Here is a 25,473-nt window from a genome sequence, read left to right as displayed (position 1 = left end):
CGACTTCACTTAGGAATTCACTTAGGAAGACATTTAAGAAGAAAACTTCAAAGTTATAGGATCCCTAGCAAGAGCATCCAGAAGCTCCAGTACATCCAGAACAGTGCTGCTAGGATCCTGATGAGAGTGCGGAAATAATAACACATCACACCCATCCTCCATTCACTACACTGGCTTCCCATCTCTGTCAGGATCGAGTACAAGGTCTCCCTCCTCACCCATCAGTGCATCTACAGCAATGCCCCCTCCTACCTAAAGGAACTCCTCAAACCCCCGAACTCCACCCGCTCCACACGCTCACTCCGCTCTAGAAACTCAAACGCACTCGAGCCCCGCACAACAAATCTCCGCACCATGGGGGATCGGGCCTTCTGCTCAGCAGCTGCTCGACTGTGGAATGCCCTCCCGGACCATCTGAGAGCACCACAGTCCATTGACACTTTTAAAAGGGGCCTAAAAACCTTCCTTTTTAACAAGGCATTTGCCTAGCTAGAGATGTACAGTAGTTGTTTTATCTTTTTAAACTTCTACCGTGTTTTGCTGACTTGATTTGAAGTTTATTCATTTCACTGTTTTATTATTATTGTTGTTTTCTTCTTTATTTTTTTGTTTTTAACCTGTAGCACTTTGAGATTTGTTTCAAATATAAAGTGTGTTACAAATAAATGTATGTATTATTATTATTATTATTATTATTAACCGTTCAAGAGGAAATGTCTTCTTAGACCCACTTCAGAAGTTTTTAAGTGATGTGAGCAGGTTGTGGGTTTCATTTGGGAGACAATGATTGACAGACATGGGAGAGACAGTGGCGTGAACTGACATAAGGTGGCAGTCGGAATGGGAGGGGTGTAGTGATCAACAGAGGAGGGTGAGATGCTGGAGCGAATACTAGCTACCTTATCAATAAAAAACTGGAGGAAATGTTCACAGGTGGTTTGGGAGGTATCCGGGTTGGCATTTTCTTTTGGGTTGAGTATGGTGTTTATTGTGTCGAAGAGAACTTTTTGTGTGATGAGGTTTGAGCAGAGATGTCCACTCGGACTCGAGCTGTAGCCTACGGCTGAAATACAGTTATGATGGTCCACAAACCCAACCCGAAGTGAGAAATGCACAGAATGAATGTTTATCAAAATAGTAGTAGGATACATTCATTTAGGCTCCTTTGCGTCTTATTGCGCAGCTCAACTGCGGAAGGCACAGGCTCACACACAGCCGACCAAGGCTACTGCTGCTAGTTGGTCTACATATGTTTTATTAAGGAAGATTGGCATGTCAAAGTGTTTGGGTATATCCTACATCTAGTGCACACTGCTCTGTGATGTATCTTGAGCGTAACGAGTAACAACGGTCCACAACACGGACCTCCCCCGACCGACCCGGCCGGGCAGTGGTAGGCTACACAGTCATATACAGTAGCAATGCATATGGCTATACATCGGCCAGTTTCAGGAAAGATAGTACTGTATGTACTCACGTTAGCTGTTATCGTTTACGTTCCATTTCCACCATTCTAATGGATTCCAGGGGTGTGTAAACATCTCTGAAGTAGCTCCATTTAGTTTCCTTTGAAGTGACGCATGTAAAGTGCAACTTTTTCATCATCCACCTTTGTGCAATAATCCCGAACAGAGCTACAATAGTGACAACTGCCAGCTATAATCTAGTAGGCTACTGTACGTTTACATCAATCATAGCCTCTCAAACTCAGATACATTGCTACCGCGCGTTATGTGCCGTCGCCTACCTACCCAAAATAACAGACATACAAGCTATCAACGCGCTGCGTCATGGTGTGTCGACAGCTTACAGATCTGATCTTTTGGGCATATAAACAATGAGGTGCGATGGAGTATACAACACTACGCATTTTGGAAACCAAATAAGCCTGTAAGGTCTGTAATATTACATTACGTGGTCGACAACATAGACATGTAACTTGCTTGTAATCAGTGGTTCTAAACCTGTGGGTCGGGACCACAACGGAGCTCACAATGCCTCGCAAGCTTGTAGATCTGCTATTTTCACAATATTTATCTGTGGAACCGAGTCAAACTAAATGTGGATCCCCAGTTAAAATATGATTCTTATGGGGGGTCACGGCCTGAAAAGGTTTGAGAACCACAGCTTTAATACAGTGAACATTACATGAGCGTAGCTTACCGTGGTGAAGTGTTGAATATTCACCCAGCTGGGTTTAACGAGACAGCGGCGCAAAATGAAAATCCGATGTTTCCTAAACGTGCTGTCACAGATGATCCGACCATCTTATAAAAAATGTAAGCATATGCCAAGATAACTGAGGTTATATAGCTGATTCTGAGCTAAACATATTTGTTTAATTTCAAAGTTTTTATATTTAAACTTTATGATGAAAGGCCGCGGCGGCCACTCACATAGCAGCTGTTGTGCTGCCTCTCCATGTTTACGTTAATGAGCAGCACGAAGCAGCTTGACTGAAGCCGGTTGAGAGCCAGCTCCGCGCAGCGCGCACTGGAGCGGAGGTTTCTTTGCGGGAGGGGACAGGGGAGTGGAAGTTTTTTGGGCATTTCATTCATTTATTTGTAAAAAAAAAAAAACATAAAATAAAGATTGTCCACGAGTCTTTGAGCTTGAGTCCGAGTCAAGTCTCAAGCCTTTGAGGCCGAGTCGAGTCTCATTTGTGGCGACTCGAGTGCGACTTGAGTACGAGTCCCCATCTCTGGGTTTGAGTAATAGTTTGCTCTCACTGTTTTGACGGTGGTTTGGTAATTTAATATGGAGTCTCTTAGCATATCGTATTAAATTTGAAGTTTGTCCTTTTTCCATTTTCGTTCTACTTTTCTGCAGTGTTGTCTGGCTGCTCGGGTGGTATCATTTAGCCAGGGCTGTGGATTCAGTTTGGGCTGGCCAGATTTTAAAGGGGGAATGTTGTCGAGGATGCCCAGGCAGGTGGAATTGAATAGGGTGACCATCTCTTCTATACTCAAATGGGAGGGGGGGGGGGGGGGGTCTCGATTGTGACACAGTTTGAGGTGGCTGTGTATGATGTTGCGAATTTACTAACAGTCGAGCTATTGATGTGACGGCAGGGACGAGTAGGCAGACGGAGTATGGAAGTGTGACAGGGTAGAGGGACATTGAAAAGAATAGGTTTGTGGTCGGATGTGCAGTAAACTTGATCCCAAATATTAATATTTGATACTGGGAAACCATGGGATATAGGATAAGATCGAGTGTGTGACCGAGCCGGTGTGTGGGGCCTGTGATATGTTGGGTCAGGTTAAAGGAGTCAATCATGTTTTCAAATTCCCTGACCATGGGTCTGGTGGGACAGCATACATGTATGTTAAAGTCCCCCAGAAGCAGAATGTTTTCCCATTTAGGCATAGTATGTGATAACAGGTCTGAGAAGTCTTCAATGAATTTTTTAGATTTTGGGGGTCTATATGTCACAGGTAGATTGGCATTCCAGGTAGAATGGAAGTGGAGCGCTTGTTTTTAGGCTCGGTGCGGGGCTGCGATGCGAGGAGGACGGCGACAACAACAACATGGATATACATACATGCCAGCTTCAGTGGCACACTTCGATAATCATTGGACTCCCCATCCACTATCAGTGGAAGTCTGGGTTTGACTCCCGCTTGGGACATTACTTTTTCAAACAACCACGGACTACTTTTTTTCGCCGATAAAGTATAGTTTTGGACCATGACGGAGGCGCGCCGAATCAGCAGACCTTGAGGCTGAGGAAGTCGCGCCCGAGCGCCTCCAGGCGCGAGTGCCCGCGACGACCAGCCGATGGTCTGCTGATTCGACTCAGCGCCGTTCGAGTTATGTACCGATAGGGACAGAATCTTAAATGATGTTGTGGGGACTGCATTTGCCCCTCTATGGTTTGCCCCAAGTACTGCCACTCGCTGCACTAACATAGCCCGCCAGCCCGCCCCCTCAGGCTCACCCCCTTGTGCTTCGCGTGCGTGTGTGTGTGCGCGCGCATGCGTGTGTGCGCGCATGCATGTGTGCGTGCTCGTTTGTGTTGTGCGTGTGTGGTGTTGTGGGACTGGCTTTTATTGCCCTCTAGCGTTGGTGCTACAGAATTGCCTGGGGGGGGGACGGGCGGTGAAAATAAGCGCTTCTTTTCCATTCTACCTGGAATGCCAATCTACCTGTAAGCTAGGGTAGGAGTAGGTGGTTAAAACACGACAGTGGAGGAGTTAAAAAGGTTGCAGTCAGAGGGACAGAGCACAGAAAGGGGACTTGTTTCCCCAGCTCGGGTCCATGTCTCTGTTATAAATAGGAAATCTAATCCACGGGAGGTAAAAATGTATAATGTCAGGTTTATTGTTCAGAGACCTGGCATTTACCAGGGCCATTTTGGCAATATCAGAATCAATTTGGGGGGGGGTTCAAATTTTAGTTGGGTGAGATTTGGGGGGTCCACTCCGCCCTTTGAATGGTTCTGGGGGTGGGCTCTGACCGGACGGTGGGTTTGTAGCACAGAAATAACAAAATGTTTGGTGGACATGGCAGTTGCATTTTTGCAAGGGGAAATAGAGGGAGGGATAGAGGGAGGAAAACCACCCGACCACTATATAATGATGCTGGGGTGTTTTCCTGCATTGAAACACAGTCCTCTTTCTGAAACCCGTATTTTCCCTACTATTTACGTTTGTCCGGGACGCAAATGCATGGCGCGTCCATGCCCGTGTGAACTGTTCGGGTGAAACCGAATGGGACCGAGTGCAGCCGACAAAAATGGAACGAGCCGCCATTGTTTTTCTGTAGGCAGTTTTAACTTTTTACTTTCGGTTTTAAAACGCTCTCAAACTTCTTTTTTGAGGCACGGAATTTACTTTTAAGATATCGTTTGGATAGAATTTAGTTGTTTAACTTCATATATGTGGTCAATTTATCATGAAAGAGCGATGGGTCCACAGCAGTAGTAGTGCTTCTTGTGGTGCTTCTTGTCCAGTAATGGTATCGGTGGCAGTAGTGGTGTCGGTAGTAGTAGTAGTAGTGGTGTTTACCGAGGATGTAGGTTTGGTTAGCTCCCGGCTAGCGAGCTGTCAAACAGGCTAGCTGTCAAACAGTCAAACAGGCTAATGCCGGGTAGCTAGCTGTCAGGATGCGTTGTCGCCATAGTCTAGACAGGCCGGCTAAACACTGTAGCTTGGGATTGGTAAGACCGATCGTTACAAATATGTACAGATGTGCCACTTCAAAACTTCACATATCCTGCCATCGCCAAGACAGTACATTTTCAGGGGATTCCCAGGGCAATAAGAGGGACAAAGAAGGGCATTTAAAATGGTGAATTATTTTGATGATCACTGCTTTTATGATGCTAATTAATTTGAGCAACTGGTCAAATCACCTTTCGCCTCATAATGAGTCTGACACCTTATTCAACACACATTCTTTTGTTCTCATGTATATGGATGTCTGTTGAAGGGAAAAATGGGGGGGTGTAGTGACAACTTCTTTTCAGGGGCAAAACAGTGCATTTTAAGGGCAGAAAAGGGAGGGAAAAATGCATTTTCAGGGCCCTTTCAGGGAAAGAACAGTAACGTGTGAAGTTTTGAAGTGGCACATCTGTAATTGGATTAAAAGTGGGCCACAGTGGGGCCCACAGTGGGGCCACAGTGGCGACCACGGTCGCACTTGCGACCGTGGTCACAAGTGTGATTTAAAAATGTGGCTTAAAAAGTGTTAAAGGAGACACCATGAATTAAAAAAATATATATATATTTAATATCATATGGTGTATGTCCCTCAAACCATTTTCAAAAGGTTTGAGCCTAAATCAACACTCAGATATACTCATCCCAAGTCAATTCTCTCAGGCTTATAAAGCACTTTCAGCTGCAATACCAAAATGTCCTGTTGGGCAGAGGGGTGAGCAATTCTGTCTGTCAAAATACATGGGCAGAAAGTTTCGTGATGTAAGCAAACTTGCCATTCTGAGAATGGCCTGTTCAGACACGCCCATTCTGAAAATCTCTGAAATGAGAATGAATGACTGAATGTTAAAAAAAAATATTTTTTGGGGTACAAGAGACACTGGGGAGCCCAAAAAATAAAATTAAAAATTAAAAAAAAGTGAAATTCATGGTGTGTCTCCTTTAACATTAGCCGATCTGTGGGATGGCGCTCACCAGGATGAGCACGATCCAGATCCATCTTGCAGTCCGCGCGTGCACGCGTGTGCGAGGGTTTCATGGGACTGCACGCTCGCCTCACTGTCGCTGTGACTCCGTGGATGAAGTTTTATTTCTTCGTTTTATGGATAGATCCGTGCCATTGGAGAGGAGTCGAGACTATAATGCTCGGCTCGCGTCTGTCTGTGTGTGTGTGTCTGTGTGTCTGTGTACACACACACACACACACACACACACACACACACACAAACACACACAGTCACTGTCGTGAGTGTCGTGTGCGGCTGCCGTGTGAAAATAGCCGATCTACAAGCTCACAACCTCTGAGCTTGTAGATCGGCTATTTTCCTAATATGTTTTATAATATTATAAACTGCTGTGTGGACTATTAGTACATTTTAGCTCTACATAGTCGTAGTACACATATCTTACTTTGTTTTCATAGACCTGGTTGCTTGTTTCTCTCGCAAAATACCTGGCACCCTTTGGGAGCTGCAGGTGTTGACGTCACTGCCCTTAGCAAAAAGCAGTTTATTAAAGTGTACTATAAGTATACTTCTTTTATACTAAAAATGAGATAGTATACTTTATGTTTACTTTTATATACTCAACAGATATATATACTTAAAACTAGTATACTTAAGTATACTTGGCTTTTACTGAAAAGTGTGAAGACAAGTCTAAGTATACTAATTAGACTACCAAGTACTACAATTCTAAGACTTATACTTATACTTCCTGAGACTAGTATACTTAAGTATACTTGTCTAATACTGAAAAGTATAAAGAGAAGTCTAAGGCTTATACTTATACTTCCTGAGACTAGTATACTTTAGTATACTGATAAGTATAAAGAAAAGTCTAAGGCTTATACTTATACTTCCTGAGACTAGTATACTTTAGTATACTTGTCTTATACTGAAAAGTATAAAGAGAAGTCTAAGGCTTATACTTAAACTTCCTGAGACTAGTATACTTGTTGTATACTGAAAAGTATAGAGAAAAGTCTAAGGCTTATACTTACACTTCCTGAGACTAGTATACTTGTTGTATACTGATAAGTATAAAGAAAAGTCTAAGGCTTATACTTATACTTCCTGAGACTAGTATACTTAAGTATACCTACAAATAAACTAGTAGTTTACTGAGGATATACTTAAAAGTGTACTTCAATGAACTTAGTACACTCATCTATATACTGCTAGTGTACTAGTTATATACTTCTAGCCCACGTTGTGGTTCATTGGAGTACACTTTAAAGTACATCCTCAGTAAACTACTAGTTTACTTGTAGTTATACTTTAAGTATACTATTTATGTACTTGTAAGTACACTCATCTATATACTGCTAGTGTACTTGTTAAATACTTCTAGCCCACTTTGTGGTTCATTGAAGTACACTTTTAAGTGTATCCGCAGTAAACTACTAGTTTACTTGTGGTTATACTTAGGTATACTATTTATATACTTGTGTCATGTACTAGGCCATGGCAAAACAAGGGAGTCCACAAACAAGTCAAACGTTTAAACTATATTTATCGTTCTAAATTAAATAAAGAATTGCAATAATTAAAACATACTGGTATGAGGTGTGTAACGACGGGTCGCCGTTACTAGACCTAATTCACATACAAACACAGCTCTGCATAGGTATTGTATAGGTAGAGATAGACACATATGGTAACAAATGCATTTATTGAAGTTATGGGGGGTGGGGGCAGTGTGAGTGATATAGATGAGTGTAATTACAAGTGTGACGGCCCTGCCCCTCTGCCTCCACTGTTGGCACAAACTGACTGCCTTTTATAGGTGGGTCCCTATTACCTGGCTAGCTCCTACCATTCCCCAGGTACCTCCAAAATATTCCCACACCTATAAACACACAATACAATTTTACTTAAAACACTAGACCACTATATATGCACCCTCAATACATATTTACAATTACCACTGAGCCTACTAAATATACCCACCCCATATACATGGTTCAATTAATTACAGTCGATGCCAATCTCCCCTCTCTCTACTTCCCACTTGGTATCACCCTCCCGGAACTAATAAATAGGGTGCGTGTTGCCGGAGGGAACTCTTTGGCCCGAACACCACACTGGGAAGGCGGGGGACAGTCAGAGGTACGTTTAGACATCAGAGATTCACATTCCCATTATGCTTGTCAATTCAAAGTATGCTACTACTGTGGAGTCCTACTAATGTGGCCTTTCTGTTCCTTCATAGGTGTATGATGACATCAGCACCTCCGCACCTTCAGAGTGAAACACACTGCCCCCACCCCCCATAACTTCAATAAATGCATTTGTTACCATATGTGTCTTTCTCTACCTATACAATACCTGTGGCTTCGGCCTCTAGCACATGTCGAGGAACCCTGCGGACTCTGAGACCTGACGCCTGCAAACCCTCTTGTTGAGGCGCCGGCCTAGGTGCCCAATGTGCTGCAGGAGCCTGGCCACATTGTTGTGGCACTGCACCTCTGAGCAAGCACCTTGTGTGGGGGCACCTTGTGTTTGGCAGCTCACCTGGAGCAAAAGTAATTGCCGATCCCGTTGTTGTTCCTTTAGTTAATAATTATCCTTTCAGATATAAAGCAAGCACTTTGTGTGGGGGCACCTTGTGTTTGGCAGCTCACCTGGAGCAAAAGCAAATGCCGATCCCGTTGTTTTTCCTTTAGTTAATAATTATCCTTTCAGATATAAAGGCTGATTGTTACAACGGCTTGCCTCTAAACAACAGGCACCTGGCCTTTTTTTTTCTTTTTTTTTTTTGTTAGGATAAATGTCCATGTCAAACTCAATGTCCAGCAGTTTGTTTTGTGTCTCCAGCAGAGTTTCTAGTGTCTCTATCTTCTCTGGAAGAAGTTGCACATGAACTCTGCAGCCGCACTGAGGCGCTCCAACACAAACACTCCAAACCCTTTCCTTGTTGTGGAGGTGTGCCACCATGCAGAATGACACCTAGGTGTGTAGATGGCCCTGCCGTGCAACACACCATATATGGTGCGCTCTGTACGCTGTATAGCGTGCAATGACTGATTCAGGGGACCCCTGGCAGACCCGCCACGGACGCGTAAATGTGTCAATGTATCGATCAGCAATGTAGAAATACTATACAAGTAAAAGTCAGAAATTTAGAATTTACTTGAGTAAAAGTATTCAAATGTATAAGACTTGAGGTTCGGGCCGCTGCGCGGCCCTCCCGTCTCGCCAGCTGCGTGGGGCCCTAGTAGCCTGGGCAGACGTTCATTGCAGCAGCGGTGTTTGTTTCAACACGCAAACCGAAACCCTGTAGCTCCACCCCTCAAAACCTAACTTGGTGAGACCCAGACACCAACAGCTTAGAGAGGCAGACACACAAACAGGCTGGCGAGGTAGACAGACAGCCACGCATGTGCACGACTCTCTGCTTCAGTGGTTCTCAACCTGTGGATCGGGACCACAACGGAGCTCAGGGGTCCAGTTCAAATATGATCATTTTGGGGGCTCACAGCCTGAAAGGGTTGAGAACCACTGCATAGATTATCGAATCAGGTCTATTTGGTTGCAAATGTTGGAGACATCTCACTGTGTGAGAGAGAGACAGACAGAGAGACAGAGGGGAGGAAGAGAGGAAGAACAAGAAGAGAGGGGCTAGCTTGTAGATCTGCTATTTTCACAATATTTATCTGTGGAACCAGTCAAACAAAAATGAGGGTACCCAGTTCAATTATGATTATTTTGGGGGCTCACAGCCTGAAAAGGTTGAGAACCACTGCATAGATTATTGAATCAGGTCTATTTGGTTGCAAATGTTAAAGACATCTCACTGTGTGAGAGAGAGACAGACAGACAGACAGACAGATGGGAGGAAGAGAGGAGGAAGAAGAAGAGAGGGCTTGTAGATTTGCTATTTTCACAATATTTATCTGTGGAACCAGTCAAACAAAATGGGGGTCCCCTGTTCAAATATGTTTATTTTGGGGGTCACGGCCTGGCATCCCTTACTATTATGTATTTATTTTCACAAATTGTCATAAATGGCATAAAAGAAAAAAAAATCGGATCTACAAGCTCCGTAAAAGCTTGTAGATCTGCTATTTGTTGCTATGAATACAGGTGGGGCTTGAGATTTTGGCTTGGGCACAAAAGGTTTGAAAACCACTGCAGTATAGAATATAGGACTGGAAAATAAGTGTTCTCATGAAACTCTCGATGACCAATATATTGATGTTTCACTTTGCACTTTGAATTATTATTATCATTTATTATTTGATGTATATAACTTGAGTTGATTTTTTTTTAATTAGCTGAAATAAGCTTGCACTTTGGAGTGAAACAAAGCCATAAATGTACACTCAAAAGCATTTTATTTTTTTTGTAGTATCAGTCATGTAAACAAGTATTGTTTACATGACTGATGGCAATGAAGGCGCAAAATAAATGTCAATCACTTTTTAAATCATTTTTATGCCTCTAACTAACATGTTCCTTTCACAAAAATGCTCATAACTCCGATTCTAAAGAAAAAGGTCAGTTTTTGGCCTTTTTGGTGAGTGTCGTGTGCGGCTGCCGTGTGAAAATATCCGATCTACAAGCTCACAACCTCTGAGCTTGTAGATCGGCTATTTTCCTAATATGTTTAATAATATTATAAACTGCTGTGTGGACTATTAGTACATTTTAGCTCTACATAGTCGTAGTACACATATCTTACTTTGTTTTCATAGACCTGGTTGCTTGTTTCTCTCGCAAAATACCTGGCACCCTTTGGGAGCTGCAGGTTTTGACGTCACTGCTTCAGCACCCTGGGCAAGACCTGGGATGTTGGTTGTCTAGGAAGTTGACAACCGGAAATGGTTCAATTTGGCGGAAGTACCGCCCAAGGAAATGACGTTAATGCTTTACAAATCTGTTAACATTCTCCGTGAATGAAACGAGTGTTGTGATTGGTCAAAAAAATATAATTTCCGGGGGAAACGCGTACGACGGAAATCCTACCCACTCAGCACTTCCTAGACACTCGCTGCTTTAGGTCGTGACCAGGCTCTTCTTTTCGCAGATAAGTGAGGCTGGGACCGAGGTTACTGCTTCAGTGGTTCTCAACCTGTGGATCGGGACCACAACGGAGCTCACAGGTCCAGTTCAAATATGATTATTTTGGGGGCTCACAGCCTGAAAGGGTCGAGAGCCACTGCATAGATTATCGAATCAGGTCTATTTGGTTGCAAATGTTAGAGGCATCTCACTGTGGGAGTGAGAGACAGACAGAGAGACAGACAGAGGGGAGGAAGAGAGGAAGAACAAGAAGAGAGGGCTAGCTTGTAGATCTGCTATTTTCACAATATTTATCTGTGGAACCAGTCAAACAAAATGAGGGTACCCAGTTCAAATATGATTATTTTGGGGGCTCACAGCCTGAAAAGGTTGAGAACCACTGCATAGATTATTGAATCAGGTATATTTGGTTGCAAATGTTAGAGACATCTCACTGTGTGAGAGAGAGAGAGAGAGAGAGAGAGAGAGAGACAGACAGACAGACAGACAGACAGACAGACAGACAGACAGACAGACAGATGGGAGGAAGAGAGGAAGAAGAAGAAGAGAGGGCTTGTAGATTTGCTATTTTCACAATATTTATCTGTGGAACCAGTCAAACAAAATGGGGGTCCCCTGTTCAAATATGTTTATTTTGGGGGTCACGCCGTGGCATCCCTTATTTTTATGTATTTATTTTCACAAATTGTCATAAATGGCATAAAAGAAAAAAAAGCTGATCTACAAGCTCCGTAAAAGCTTGTAGATCTGCTATTTGTTGCTATGAATACAGGTGTGGCTTGAGATTTTGGCTTGGGCAGAAAGGTTTGAAAACCACTGCAGTATAGAATATAGGACTGGAAAATAAGTGTTCTCATGAAACTCTCGATGACCAATATATTGATGTTGCACTTTGCACTTTGAATTATTATTATCATTTATTATTTGATGTATATAACTTGAGTTGATTTTTTTTTAAATGAAATAAGCTTGCACTTTGGAGTGAAACAAAGCCATAAATGTACACTCAAAAGCATTTTTTTTGTAGTATCAGTCATGTAAACAAGTATTGTTTACATGACTTGATGGCAATGAAGGCGCAAAATAAATGTCAATCACTTTTTAAATCATTTTTATGCCTCTAACATGTTCCTTTCACAAAAATGCTCATAACTCTGATTCTAAAGAAAAAGGTCAGTTTTTGGTGAAAACAAGCTGTATTCAACTACCTCTAGCTAAAAAACAGAACGTGCTATCAACTCACTTTTTTTTCCAGATGAAAGAAGATGTGTTCATAGTCATAGCACAAAATATTCTGTGGGTCCTCAAAGATGAGTCAGAATGGTCAAAATTCCTGGCACTGACAGCAGCCTGTTCTAGAAAGCCCTCTGGCAGGGAATGTGTTAACTGTTTCTTCTGTTCTCTCAATTCTATAATTGTATAATATACAATTTAAATTACAATAATATTTGTATCATATCTTTTGAGCAGTGGTTCTCAAAGTGTGGTCTGGGGACCCTCAGGGGTCCGCAGCAAACGAGGAGCAGTTTAGCCATGTTAACCCTATTTATACTTTGTTTGAAAATAGCCGATCTACAAGCTCACAACGTGCCCCATTACTTCCCATTTGTTTGGTTGCTACTTATACTATGTCTGAAGGATCCGATTCTCAGTTTTATGTAATGGTGTTTATAAGTTCTATTCTTATTTTAATGTGTTCATCTAATTAATGCATAAATAGTCATTTCTACTGTGTGAGTGGTACAGAGCGTAAGCGCTGATATTAGGTGGTCTGTTTATAGTTGGAGAAAGGAACATTCCTCTCTTATCTCTGTGCTTGGTCCTGTGTGCCTGTGCTGTGCCTACTTTCTCTCAAGCCTGCACCAATCAGAGGTGCTCATTCCAGTGTACTGGTAAAATACTTTTGTATGGATTACTTTTTGTTCTTATTACTTTAAGTACTTTATAAGTACCGCCCTGCTTCTGTGCTTCTCTGCTTCAATAAATATGTGTCAAGGCTGTTTGGACATCAGTATGACTCCGGTTATAGAGGTGTTCATGCTCCTTGGACAAGTAAAATTGAGCTCTTTGTGTCACGTGTGAATTTATTTACGATAAAAGTTTATACACGGTGTGATCAAAAGCCTAAGGTGAATGATAAATGATAGAGCAACCTATCAATGAAATAAATACCAAGGACCCCAACGGAAACAAGTCCTTAAAGGTGTAGTGAAATGAAAAATATATTTTTCACACTTTTAGAGCATATCCGTGGTCATCATATGGGCATACCTAACAATAGATGCCCAAAAAATGAAAAAAAAAAACATTTTTGTGTATTTTTATATCTAAAGTCCCTAAAAAGCCAATCTTGATTACTTCCTGTAAACGAAAACGTGCTGCGTGATGACATTTTTATAGGCAAAAGAATGTAAAACAACACAGTTACATTTATAATACTTTTGTCTAAATGGTCCGACCAAAAAAGTCCTTAAAGGGGAAATCCACCCATTTTCAATATTTATTTTTATATTTATTTCGACACAACTCCTTTATGCTATATTAATGACATAGTTAAATATTGAAAATGGGTGGATTTCCCCTTTAAAGGTGTAGTGAAATGAAAAATACGTTTTTCACACGTTTGGAGCATGTCCATGTTTTTATATCTAAAGTCCCTAAAAAGACAATCTTAATTACTTCCTGTAAACGAAAACGTGCTGCGTGATGACATAACGCAGCCTTCATGAATATAAATGAATCTTGATTACATGCACCTGTTTGATTCCCATAGCTGCACGTTCTTCAAACACAGCTGATTTTAATTACAGAGATACTCCGTTTTGAATCTCATTGAAGATGAGTGTATTACTCATTTTAAACTTCATCTGCACACTAAAATATGTATCTTAAAACATTATAGGTTAGAAATAAGCCAGGTAGTAGCAAACGTGCTTCACTGGCCGTCTCTCTCTCACTTGTAAACAAACACTAGCCGTGTTGCGCACGGCTGAAGTGATTGAGATCCAACGTCCCATAGCCAGCACTGCATCTTTAAAGACGCACTGCAGTGACATTTTCGGGGGAGGCATGCGTTAATCCGACAGACCTTTTCTCCGACTATGTGGCATCCGCGTGCGGTTAGGGAATGGTTAGGGTCGGACTTCAGTGCTAAGGTCATCCTTTCAGAAAAAGGCAGAGCAAGGAATTTTTGCTCTCGCCATCTTATTTTTGAAAGAAAGTCTTTTTGGGATCCTGCTACTCTTTAATTTTAAGGTCCATATAATTTCACATTCTGTTTAATTAAGTATTCCTTTAGACTACATTCTAAATCTTTGCCCTAAGTTCTTTTTGGCTGTTACCCCTTTCCTAGAGGGAGGGGGGAAACATTTTTTCCAATTAGGGTTAACCATTTTACCTTTCTTTAAGGTTTAGGTTTTTGGGCATGTTTACAAACTATAACATGAAATAGAAATGCCAGTGAACTTTGTGAGAAATGTTCACTGGGGACTGTGCATGGCAGGTAAGTCCAGTCATCCTGAGTCCCACCTGGACCGCATACCAAAAAATCATCCATAATCTCATTATAAGAATGGTACAGGATTAGGACTCAATAAAAGATTTAAGAAAACAAATATAGTTTTGGACCATGACGGAGGCGCGCCGACTCAGCAGACCTTGAGGCTGAGGAGTCGCGCCCGAGCGCCTCCAGGCGCGAGGGCCCGCGACGACCAGCCGATGGGCTGCTAGTCGACTCAGCGCCGTCCGAGTTATGTACCGATAGGCACAGAATCGTAAATGATGTTTGTGGGGACTGCGTGTACCCCAACTAACCTTCCCTGTGACTACTGGTCAATAGTGTGTCTTTACTGGGACTGATACAATTCTCCATTTCTGCTACAGGGGTTGGGGTTAGAGTAATGAGGGCCTTAAACCCTTTTAATTTTAAGGTCCTTATTATTTCACATTTGTTCATCTAAGTCTTCCTAGGTCCATTGTTTGATTGTGTGTGTCTTAGCCCACTTAGTCCTTTTGAAGGCGTGAGTGGGCATTTGGGTTGATTACCCTCACACCTATTTGGGTCTTTAAGCTATGGGTCAGGAAGAAGCCCCTTGCCTTCCCCTAGGGTTGTTGACGTGTCTGTGATTGTCCTTAATGGTCGGGTGTTACTCCTCCTTTCTCTGGTGGGTCTTTGTTCTTTTAGTTCTCTAAGTACCTGGTGGTCTCTTTGTGTGTTTCTGTGAGTTAATTTGAGTGAATTAAGAAGGGTTGGTTTGTGTGTTTCTGGTGTTTGTCATATTCAGTCCTTCTGGAAAAATTGTGTCCAATCTTTTTATCCATTGTCTTTCGTTATATTGTCTCTGTCCTGTTGTCCAATTTGGGTTATGCTCTAAGCCAGTGACTTTTAGGGAGTTTATTCCATGTGTCATAAAGTGTTGAACAATTATCAAATTGGTCTTCTTGCCATTGTTTATATTATATCTATGTTGGTTTAATCTGGTGGCGATTGTGTTTTGTGTTTCACCCACATATTGAAGGCCACACTTGGTGCAGGTGATTAAGTAAATACAGTTTTTAGTGTTAGCCTGCATTCTTTGTTTAATGCCAAACACCCTTTTGTTGTGTCTGTTGGTTACCATTTGGGCTGTTTTAAAGTAATCTGGTCTCTTGTTAGTTGGTCTATTCGTTCCTTTAAGAGTGCTGTGGACTAGGTAATCTTTGAGGTTCTTGTTTTTCCTATAGGCTGAAATGATTTTGCACCCATTTAAAAGTGTGTTTCCTCTGTTTTGGAAATTTCTTTTTATCCTGGTGTTAGCTAATTTGCTTTGTGAGGAGTAGGTAGTGACCAAGGCCAGTTTTGGGCCCTGGTATTTTTCCTTTACTTCCAGAAAGGTGTCTTGGGCTTTTCGTAGGAAGGTCCTTGTGTAACCTCTTTTTCGTAGGGCGCAGAATAAGATCTTGCAGGCTGTCTTAAAATCCTGTTCTTGTGTGCAGATTCTATGGAATCGTAGTAGCTGTGATTTAACAATCCCTGTGTAACAGTGTGGTGGGTAGAATGAGGTTTTATGTAGGAGAGCGTGAGTGTCTGTTTCTTTAAAGTAGACTTTGAGATCTAACTTACCACTGGTGTTAAACAGTGGGCCCTTGAAGACGGTTACATCCAAGAAATCTATTTTGTCTGTGTCTGTGACAAATTTTATAGTGATGGATCGGTGGTGTGTGTTTAGAACTTTAATAAAGTCTTCAAAATCCTCCTTGGAGTGCTCCCAAATCCCAAAGATATCATCCAAGAATCTAAAATAGTGGGTTGGTTTTAGAATACATTTTTTTAAAGCTGTTTCTTCCCACATTGCCATGTAGATGTTCGCGTAGGATGGAGCAAACCGTTTTCCCATGGCTGTGCCCTTTGTTTGTAAATAAAACTTATTGTTAAATTCAAAGTCGTTCTTGGTCAGATTAAGACTTAATAATTCTAATAATTCAGCATCTGGCCGCCCCCTATCTGGATATTTGTTGAAAATGTCTTTCACTGCTTTCAATCCTGCATCTGTCTCAATGTTGGTGTATAGGCTGTCAATATCAATTGAGAATAAAAAGGCCGCTTGTGGCATTGTTATTTTCTTGATTTTTTCAACAAAGTCATAAGTGTCTTTCACGTAGCTCGGATGTTGGGTTGAGAGGGGGTTCAGAAAATATTCAACAAATTCTGCTGTCTGATAGGTTTCACTGCCACAGTCAGAAACTATTGGTCTGCCTGGTGGGATTTCGAATGGTATGGTCCATGTGTCGGGTGCTTTATGTATTTTTGGCAATAGATAGAAGACCCTTGGTCGCGGTGTGTCCTGACCCGAGAGGTAGGTCTCTTGTTTGCTACTTATTATTTTTTTCTCTTTCATTTGTTTTATAATCCTCTTAGCTTCAATTGCTGTGTTTTTGTAGATTGGTTCCTTCAATTCTTTGTAATGGTTTTCATTACTAAGTTGTCTCTCTGCTTCAAAAATGTACTGGTATCGGTCCATTATTACGATGGAGGATCCCTTATCTGCTGGTTTGATTATAATGTCTTTATTTTTTGCTAGTTGTCTAAGTGCTCTTACCTGTGGTCTTGTGAGGTTGTCTGTTTCTTTCAAGTGTCCTGGGATCCTGTTCAAAATCTTGCTGTCTTCTCTGAGTAGTAGTTTAAGGCTGTCTGGGAGGGAGCCGTCTGTTGGTTCCCAGGAGGATCTTGTCTGGAACGGTGTTATTTCTCCCCTCTCTCCCATTCCAAAATGAGTGGCTAATTTTATCCTTCTGTGATAATCTGATACATCTTTTTCCAGTTGTTTGGTCTGTTGTTTGTAGATGTCCAACGTGGGAACAAATGATAATCCTTTCTCCAAAACATCTCTTTGGGCTAGGTCTGGTTTGAAATAGTGTGATAGGTTAATTGGGTGCATTTCTCCTTTCCGACATGTCGCCTTTCCGACGTTGACGAACCCTATACCTAACCCTAACCCTAACCCTAACCGCACGCGGAAGCCACTAGTCGGAGTGGTGAGATGTCGGAATGGAGAGTGAACACCAGGTTAATTATGTTTGATTTTAGCCCCGTCTGTATTAGCCTTGCAGGGCATTCCAGTTTAAACTAGTAATCCAATTCTCAACCATTGCTTTGGCTGTTTGTGGTTCGGGTTTACTGTTTAATGTCGGAGCACTGCGCTGTCGGAGGAATGCGCTGTCGGACTAACGTATTGCACCCCATTTTCGGTCATTTTATTTTCAGACTGAAACGCCGGCTCAACCAACTCTAAACCAATCAGAAGGTCCCATCCCTTCAGGCTATGGGACGTTGGAATCTCAATCACTTCAGCCGTGCGCAACGGGTGCAATACGTTAGTCCGACAGCGCATTCCTCCGACAGCGCAGCGCTCCGACGTTTCCAATACTAACCCTATACCAAACCCGCACCCTAACCCTAACCGCACGCGGATGCCACATAGTCGGAGAAAAGGGATGTCGGATTATCGTATGCCTCCCGTGCGCAACACGGCTAGTGTTTGTTTACAAGTGAGAGAGAGACGGCCAGTGAAGCACGTTTGCTACTACCTGGCTTATTTCTAACCTATACTGTTTTCAGATACAAATTTTAGTGTGCAGATTAAGTTTAAAATGAGTAATACACCGTCTGGATGTCATCTTCAATGAGATTCAAAACGGAGTAGCTCTGTAATTAAAATCAGCTGTGTTTGAAGAACGTGCAGCTATGGGAATCAAACAGGTGCATGTAATCAAGATTCATTTATATTCATGAAGGCTGCGTTATGTCATCACGCAGCACGTCTTCGTTTACAGGAAGTAATTAAGATTGTCTTTTTAGGGACTTTAGACTTTAGAAAACACGGATATGCTCTAAACGTGTGAAAAACGTATTTTTCATTTCATTACACCTTTAAGGACTTTTTTGGTCGGACCATTTAGACAAAAGTATTATAAATGTAACTGTGTTGTTTTACATTCTTTTGCCTAATAAAAATGTCAATCAATCAATCAATCAATCAATCAATCAATCATTTCGAGCTTATAAATCGGCTATTTTCGAAACATTTTGTTGAATCTTGAAAACATTTCCCTGGCAGAAAATATTTTCAGATGGGGGTCTGCAGAATGCATGTCAATTTATGGGTCCTTGACATGAACATGTTTGAGAACCACTGCTTTAGAGTTTTCAACGGGTCTGAAAATTACAATTCAACCCAAACAGTCCCGGTTGAGTTGAAGCCCCAGCCCCATACCCATACCCACCCCATAACCCCCCCACCCTCACCCTCACCCTTTCTCTCAACTTTATTTCTGTGTGTAATTTCCTTTGATTTCTGTGTGCAGCAATCACACACAGGTGTGACTGCAGGCAGGGCTATGGGGATTGGTGGGGTGGCTCCCTATGGTAATTGGGATGCTAATTAGGATAGGTGGGGTGTCTACCTATGACACACATGGGCAACATACGGCCCGGGGGCCGGACCCGGCCCTTTGACCATCTCAATCCGGCCCGCCAAGTCCTCCAAGAAAAACAAAATGACCCCCCCCCCAAAATAAATCTACATTCTAAAAGGCCGCCATGTTAATGGTTTTGACACAAATTAATTTAATTCCAACTAAGAGTAATTCATATTTACCATTTGAGTACTACCTGCATTCCTCCATACGTACGTACTCAAATGTTTTATGTTTATAATGTAACAGTGAAAGAGTCAGCCCATAATATAATGCAATGTGTTGTATCAGTGACCTATGGAGTGGTGCATATCAGATAAGATAAGATCCTGTATACATTATAGGCTCATTTAAAAGTTTATACGCTATTGATGTGGATTGTTTTATGTAGTCCAGAGTACACCAGAGTGATACAGTACAGTAGTCAGACCCGCCAAGATTGTAACGCGTCATGGTTGCAACTCTCTTGATTGGTCAATTTTATTATAAAGTCATCACGTCAGTATGTGACCAGTGCTGTAATGAACGTGCCCAGGAAATACAAAGAAAAACTGATTTATCTTAAAGTTAGTAAAAGAATTCGCCTTGAATCTACAAATCTTTCCTTTAATGTTGCTGAGCTAGAATCCACATGGTTGTCTGCATGTATCTGTTCTTTATCAGTTCACATCGTTTTATTACTCTATGCACGTTAGTTCTGTTCTGTAAACAAAGCCAAAGCAGTGGAGCGCAGAGCGGCCCAATTGTAACACGCATCTGTTTAGGTGTAATCAATGGATTTTCCCATGGAATTTACTAAAACAAAAGTGAAAAACGTGTTTGGCGGCTCTCCCCTACAGCTGTAAAAAAAAAAAAAAAAAAAAAAAAAGGGATCAACATTTTGTTAAGCAAGGACCTTATTGTAAAGTAGTCAGGCATGTCTACCAAATTCATGCAGTTTTAACAATTCAGCACTACGTGTTTCGAGTTTCAATTCAATTGTACAATGTGTGGCCCTTCACACACTTTATTGAAGTCAGTGTAGCCTGGTTCCAGACGAATCTGCGATTGCAAAAAAAAATGCCCTTGTCAGATTAGGTCTGACCCCTCTCAATTTCTCTCCCTCCGAAGTTGTGAGGGACCAATCAGAGCCCAGTATGCAAATATAGGGCGGGTTTATCACCAGAGGCATTTTTTTAATTTGCCCCTTGGAAATGCAGGTTCCACACAGAGATTCCAGACTAATATCTGCGCAGTAATATTAGTCTGGCCATGCCAGGCTAGTCAGTATGGCCCTCTGGAAATAAATGCTGCCCACCCCTGACTTATGATAATTAGGATTAACTGGCATAACCCTTCAAGTTACAAGGATTGGGATTCATCATCATAAGAACATAGTTACGAACAATTCTGCCTTTTAAGAACATTTCATGAATCTGACTTGACTTCCCTTAGGAATTCACTTAGGAAGAAATTTAAAGAGGTGGTGCCATGTTTTTGCACTTTTTTAGTTTTTCATGTGTCTATGAGGTTGATAGAACTTCATTAAGCCCCCCGGAGGTGTTTTTATGGTGTTTTATGTCTTCTCTGATTATTTGGAGTTTCTTCCTGGAGGCTGACATCTTGAGGGTCAAACGTGCCAATAGAGAAACAGCCCTTTAGTGACATCACAGAGCCCCCAAAAAACATACCCTCCCCCTCATTATCATAACACAACAGGTGTGGGCATGAGGAGTAGGAGGGACTAGGACAGGTGGGTGGTGCTAAGGTGGTGGAGGAGGTGCTAAGGTGAGAACCAGGCATACTTAATGAACTGGAGGCGTGTCCACATAAAAACATTTTTTTAAACAATTTCTGTACACTTTTTTTTTTGAAAAAAATCCTTACATAATAATAATACCTTATGATCAGGTTTTAGGGTTGAAAAATATCATGGCACTCCATCTTTAAGAAGAAAACATATGTTCTTATGATGATGAATCCCAAACCTTGTAACTTGAAGGGGTGTGCCAGTTAATCCTAATTATCATAGGTAGATGCACATAACCTAGTTAGCATCCTAATTACCATAGGGAGCCGCCCCACCAATCCCCATATAAGGCATGCACTGTAAATCACACCATTTGTGTGGAAATCACACACAGAAATGAAGTTGAGAGAATGAAGTCAAGAATGCCTGAACTAAAGTCTAAAGATGGTGGAACACCAGACTCCAAAAAAATGGAGTATAGTTCTGTGGAGGTACTTCTGAAGTGAACAGCAAATAATCAAATTTAATTAATTAATGTAATTCATTATTTCTCTCACATTAATCAACATATCACCACTAGACATCAATGTTAATTTGCTGAAATTGGGCGGGGGCAACGAGGGTGGGGGGGGCAATGAGGGTGGGTGGGGTGGGGGGTTATGGGGTGGGTATGGGACTTGGGCTTCAACTCAACCGGTTTGAGTTTTTCAGGCCCGTTGAAAGGCCCGTTGAAAACTGGCCTTTCAGGCCCGTTGAAAACTCTAAAGCAGTGGTTGTCAAACCTTTTCATGTGAAGGACCCAAATTTGACATGCATTTAGCTTTTTCTGCCAGGGAAAAATTTCAAGATTTACCAAAATGTTTCGAAAAGTAGCCACGTTGTGAGCTTGTAGATTGGCTATTTTCAAACAAAGTGTAAAATAGGGTTAAAGTGGTTAAACTGTTCCTCGTTTTGCTGTGGACCCCCTGGAACTCCCTCAAGGACCCCTGGGGGTCTCCAGACCACACTTGGAGAACCACTGCTAAAGATAAGATTACAATATTATTGTAATTTAAATCCTATCTACTTATATAAACGAGGATTGACATCCGCCTCGCCGCTGACGCCATACCCACAGCACTGATGTCGACTAAACACAACAACTACACACTACATCTCGCCACCACAGTAGCCACAACGTGCGCGCTGAATTTACGTGGGGATTACGCAACTGCACATTGCTCACTACACATTTTCCACCTCGCAACATAATTAATTCTACTCACCACATTACGACCACAACGGAAGGGGGAACAGTTTCGCACCGTTTACCGTGCGCACCACCGAACGCCGACGGCCACAGCCGAAACAACACGAAGCGGCGGCTATTGAAATCACCGTCCTTCGCTTCAACCCCCTCTCCACACACACATTCTTTCCCTTCATTGCACCGTGTCTTCTGCTTCCACGCTCCATTCAGGTCAGTACAATGCTAATACATTAACGCTCAACCTCACAATCACACGCTTCTCCGTTTAGTGTTTCATTAGCGCGAGCGTGGAAAACAACAACAGCACGTTGTGCTGCCGCATCTGCTGAACACAAAAGGCTAGGATCATGATACCAAGGATTCGACAGTGATGTCATCATTATGCAACCCGGAAGTAAAGATACCAAGGATTCGTCAGTGATGTCAGTCGGGATGCCAGGTTTGAGTCAGGTTTTCAAAAACAAGCGGCAGAAACAAGCAAGGAGGTTCATGAAAAAACAAAAGCCACAGGGAGCACCACGGTGGATCTATATGGGGTCTGAAGGGGTAGGACCTAGTATCTAGTATTGTATCTAGTATTATACAATTGTAGAATTGAGAAAACAGAAGAAACAGTTAATTTGCGCAAACATATTTGCACTCAAATGTGTTACATGTTGTATCATTGTGTGCGCCCTTGCTAATTGTGTCCTGCAGAGGGCAATGTTGTCTGCAGTGCGTCCAGGACGTGACGTCACTGACTATACCTTGCACAACCTGTGGCCTCTACCTTATCCGGTCAGATGTTGTTTGGATCGAATACAGAGCGGCAGCATCACTGCATCTCTCCCGTCTGATATAAATAAATATGCCAAGTGAAGGCTAAAGATAAACTGAGTTTTATTAAATCTCCACCGCAACGCACTATACCTAACAAAAAGAGTGCTCTTCAGTGTGCGTAGATTCTGTTCTTACCTAAGAACAAATCACATCTAAGAAAACATTGGTGTATGCCAAAATCTTGTTGAAAACTGAGCAAGTGGGTCCAAAGAACACATTTCCTCTTAAGAACGGTTGGTGAATGAGGCCATTGAGTCCACACTAAAGTGCCCTGTAGATAGCAAAATTGGCGTGGACACACCCCCAAGGCACAAGTGGTGAAATAGCCTACAGTACATTGACGTTGCTCGACGCAGCAAACAAATGTCTTTTGATCACTTTTTCTTGCTCGCTCGCTCAAGTTGCTCAGCTGAGCTGCATGCTGAGCTGCATGTTTGGGTGACAGAAATGGAGATAGAGAGAGCGAGAGAGCACTCTGAACAGAGCACAAAGACGTTCAATGGTTTTTATGGACAGGTTACTGTATGAATGTATGAATAGCGAACAAAAGAAGGTTGTTTCCCAGTCCCTGAAAACAATCCGAAAACCCACTTTTTTTGGGGCCCTTGTCACATCCGTCCATTCCATTTTGCAGGGACCTAGGATGATTCCTAAGTTGCGTTAGAGTGCCCCTTGTGGGGAAAAAAATCAATAAATTGCAAAAACAAGAATTCTCGTTTATGGCACTCGACGGGTGTATTTGCAAACACGAGAATTCTCGTGTTTGACACTCAATGTGTTAACGGGTGCCAGCGTTTTTTCATAACAACTTACGTTGGGTGCCAGCATTCTCCCCATTGACTGCGCTTTACTGTTTAAATCTGTAGACTCCGCGACGAGAAAATCCACACGAAAAAAAGCATCCATTCATGTTGAGCGATGATCCTGGCTACAGCCTGGAACCATATTTCACTTGCGAGTTACAACGGGGGGGGGGATCGCGCATCGCGCATGACCGGTTTTCCCCACAGGAAACAGATTCGGAGATATAGGCGTTTCAACGTAGGAAATAGACAGGAAGCGGATGGGAATTTTTGTTTTGTTTCCGGTGAGCGATCTGGCACTTCCTTCGCAGGATTACAATGGGTGCTCCCAGAGCTACTCTAGCCCCGCCCGTGCGGAGAAAAACGAAAAAAACAAAAAGACTGAAATCACGGTTCAGACTGTGTTCGGCACCGAAGCGCCACTATGTAAACACACGGTTCAGACCGTGTTTGGCACCCGATGTGTTAAAAGGTAACTATGTCCTTATGATGATGAATCCCAATCCTCGTATTTTGAAGGGGTGTGCCAGTTAATTCTAATTACTAAAAAGTACAGATCTATAAGTAATAGAATTGAGATAAAAGGGTCATAAATCCTGCTCTATGTTGTGTTGTTGCTTTGTCATAGATGGTTAGATAGTTAACTCCAATGAGCTGTTACTGTATTCCTCCAGACATAATCAGTGACCTTGGAGGGCCTGCGCTCTGTACAGCTCAAAACACATGCCGTCTCTAGAGGAAAGGAGAGAACTGATACTAGGATTAGTTTCGTACCAACTTGAACTTAATAAAATCATAGGATTGGTAGGCAAACTTGAGTTATGCCAAGATGGCACACTAAAATAGGATATGATGGCATATATATCAATATTGTCGACAAAATACATAGTTTTAACTCTAACAACAAGCTTGTAGATCTGTTGTTTTTGGCTTTCACCTCATCTACTTATACAAGTAAGACGCGCGAACGCTGGAAGCGAACGCAGCTCGAAAATATTGTGTATTTACGGACTCTGTGTGTGTGTGTGTTGTTTGTGTTTTGACTGTAGCTGCACTCTGGCGCCCTCTGTCGGCCGCACCCAGGCAGGCCACGGCGGACGCGCAGAATTTACGGGTGGCGTAGGGCACCTATCATTGCTCACTTCACAGTTTCCACGTCGCAACATAATTTATTCCACTCACCACATTACGGACAAAACGGAAGGTGAAACAGTTTCGTACCGTTTACCGTGCGCACCACCGACACCGAACGGCGACGGCTTTAGCCGAAACAACACGAGCGGCCGCCATTGAACTCTGCGCATCTCCACAACAACACACAAGCAGGTCCTTCGCTTCAAACCCCCCCCCCCCCCCTTCTTACGTACCTCTTTTGTTCCACCCAGGCCGTACTTTCACTTCACTCATGTCTCGATCACAATATGTCCGTCCTTCACGTGCCATGTACATCCCAAACACAAAAAAAAACGGCGACGGGCACACTACAGCACGTTGTCCTGCTACATCTGGTAAATAAACCAGCGTAGGTTCATGACACCAAAGGATTCGACAGTGATGTCATCATTATGCAACCCGGAAGTACAAATACCAAGGATACGTCAGTGATGTCAGTCGGGATGCCAGGTTTTCAAAAACAAGCGACAGAAACAAGCAAGGACGGTCATGAAAAAAAAAAAACAGCCGAAGGGGTCCGCCATGTTCCAGGGGGGTCCCCGGCGGTCCCAACACTCAC

At 42.5% G+C, this 25,473-nt stretch overlaps 1 protein-coding gene across 1 annotated transcript in view; it reads left to right on the top strand.

Moving 5' to 3' along the window:
• The window catches only part of LOC311039069 (uncharacterized protein), a gene marked incomplete at its 3' end in the record, with an annotated part of 83,182 nt that overhangs the window by 5,393 nt on the left and 52,316 nt on the right, over positions 1-25,473 (top strand). The gene's annotated exons all lie outside the window — the stretch shown is intronic.

The sequence above is a fragment of the Gymnoscopelus microlampas genome, assembly GCF_963454915.1.
Source record: "Gymnoscopelus microlampas genome assembly, chromosome: 22".
Lineage (NCBI taxonomy): Eukaryota > Metazoa > Chordata > Actinopteri > Myctophiformes > Myctophidae > Gymnoscopelus > Gymnoscopelus microlampas.
This window is presented reverse-complemented; position numbering and strand designations above follow the sequence as displayed.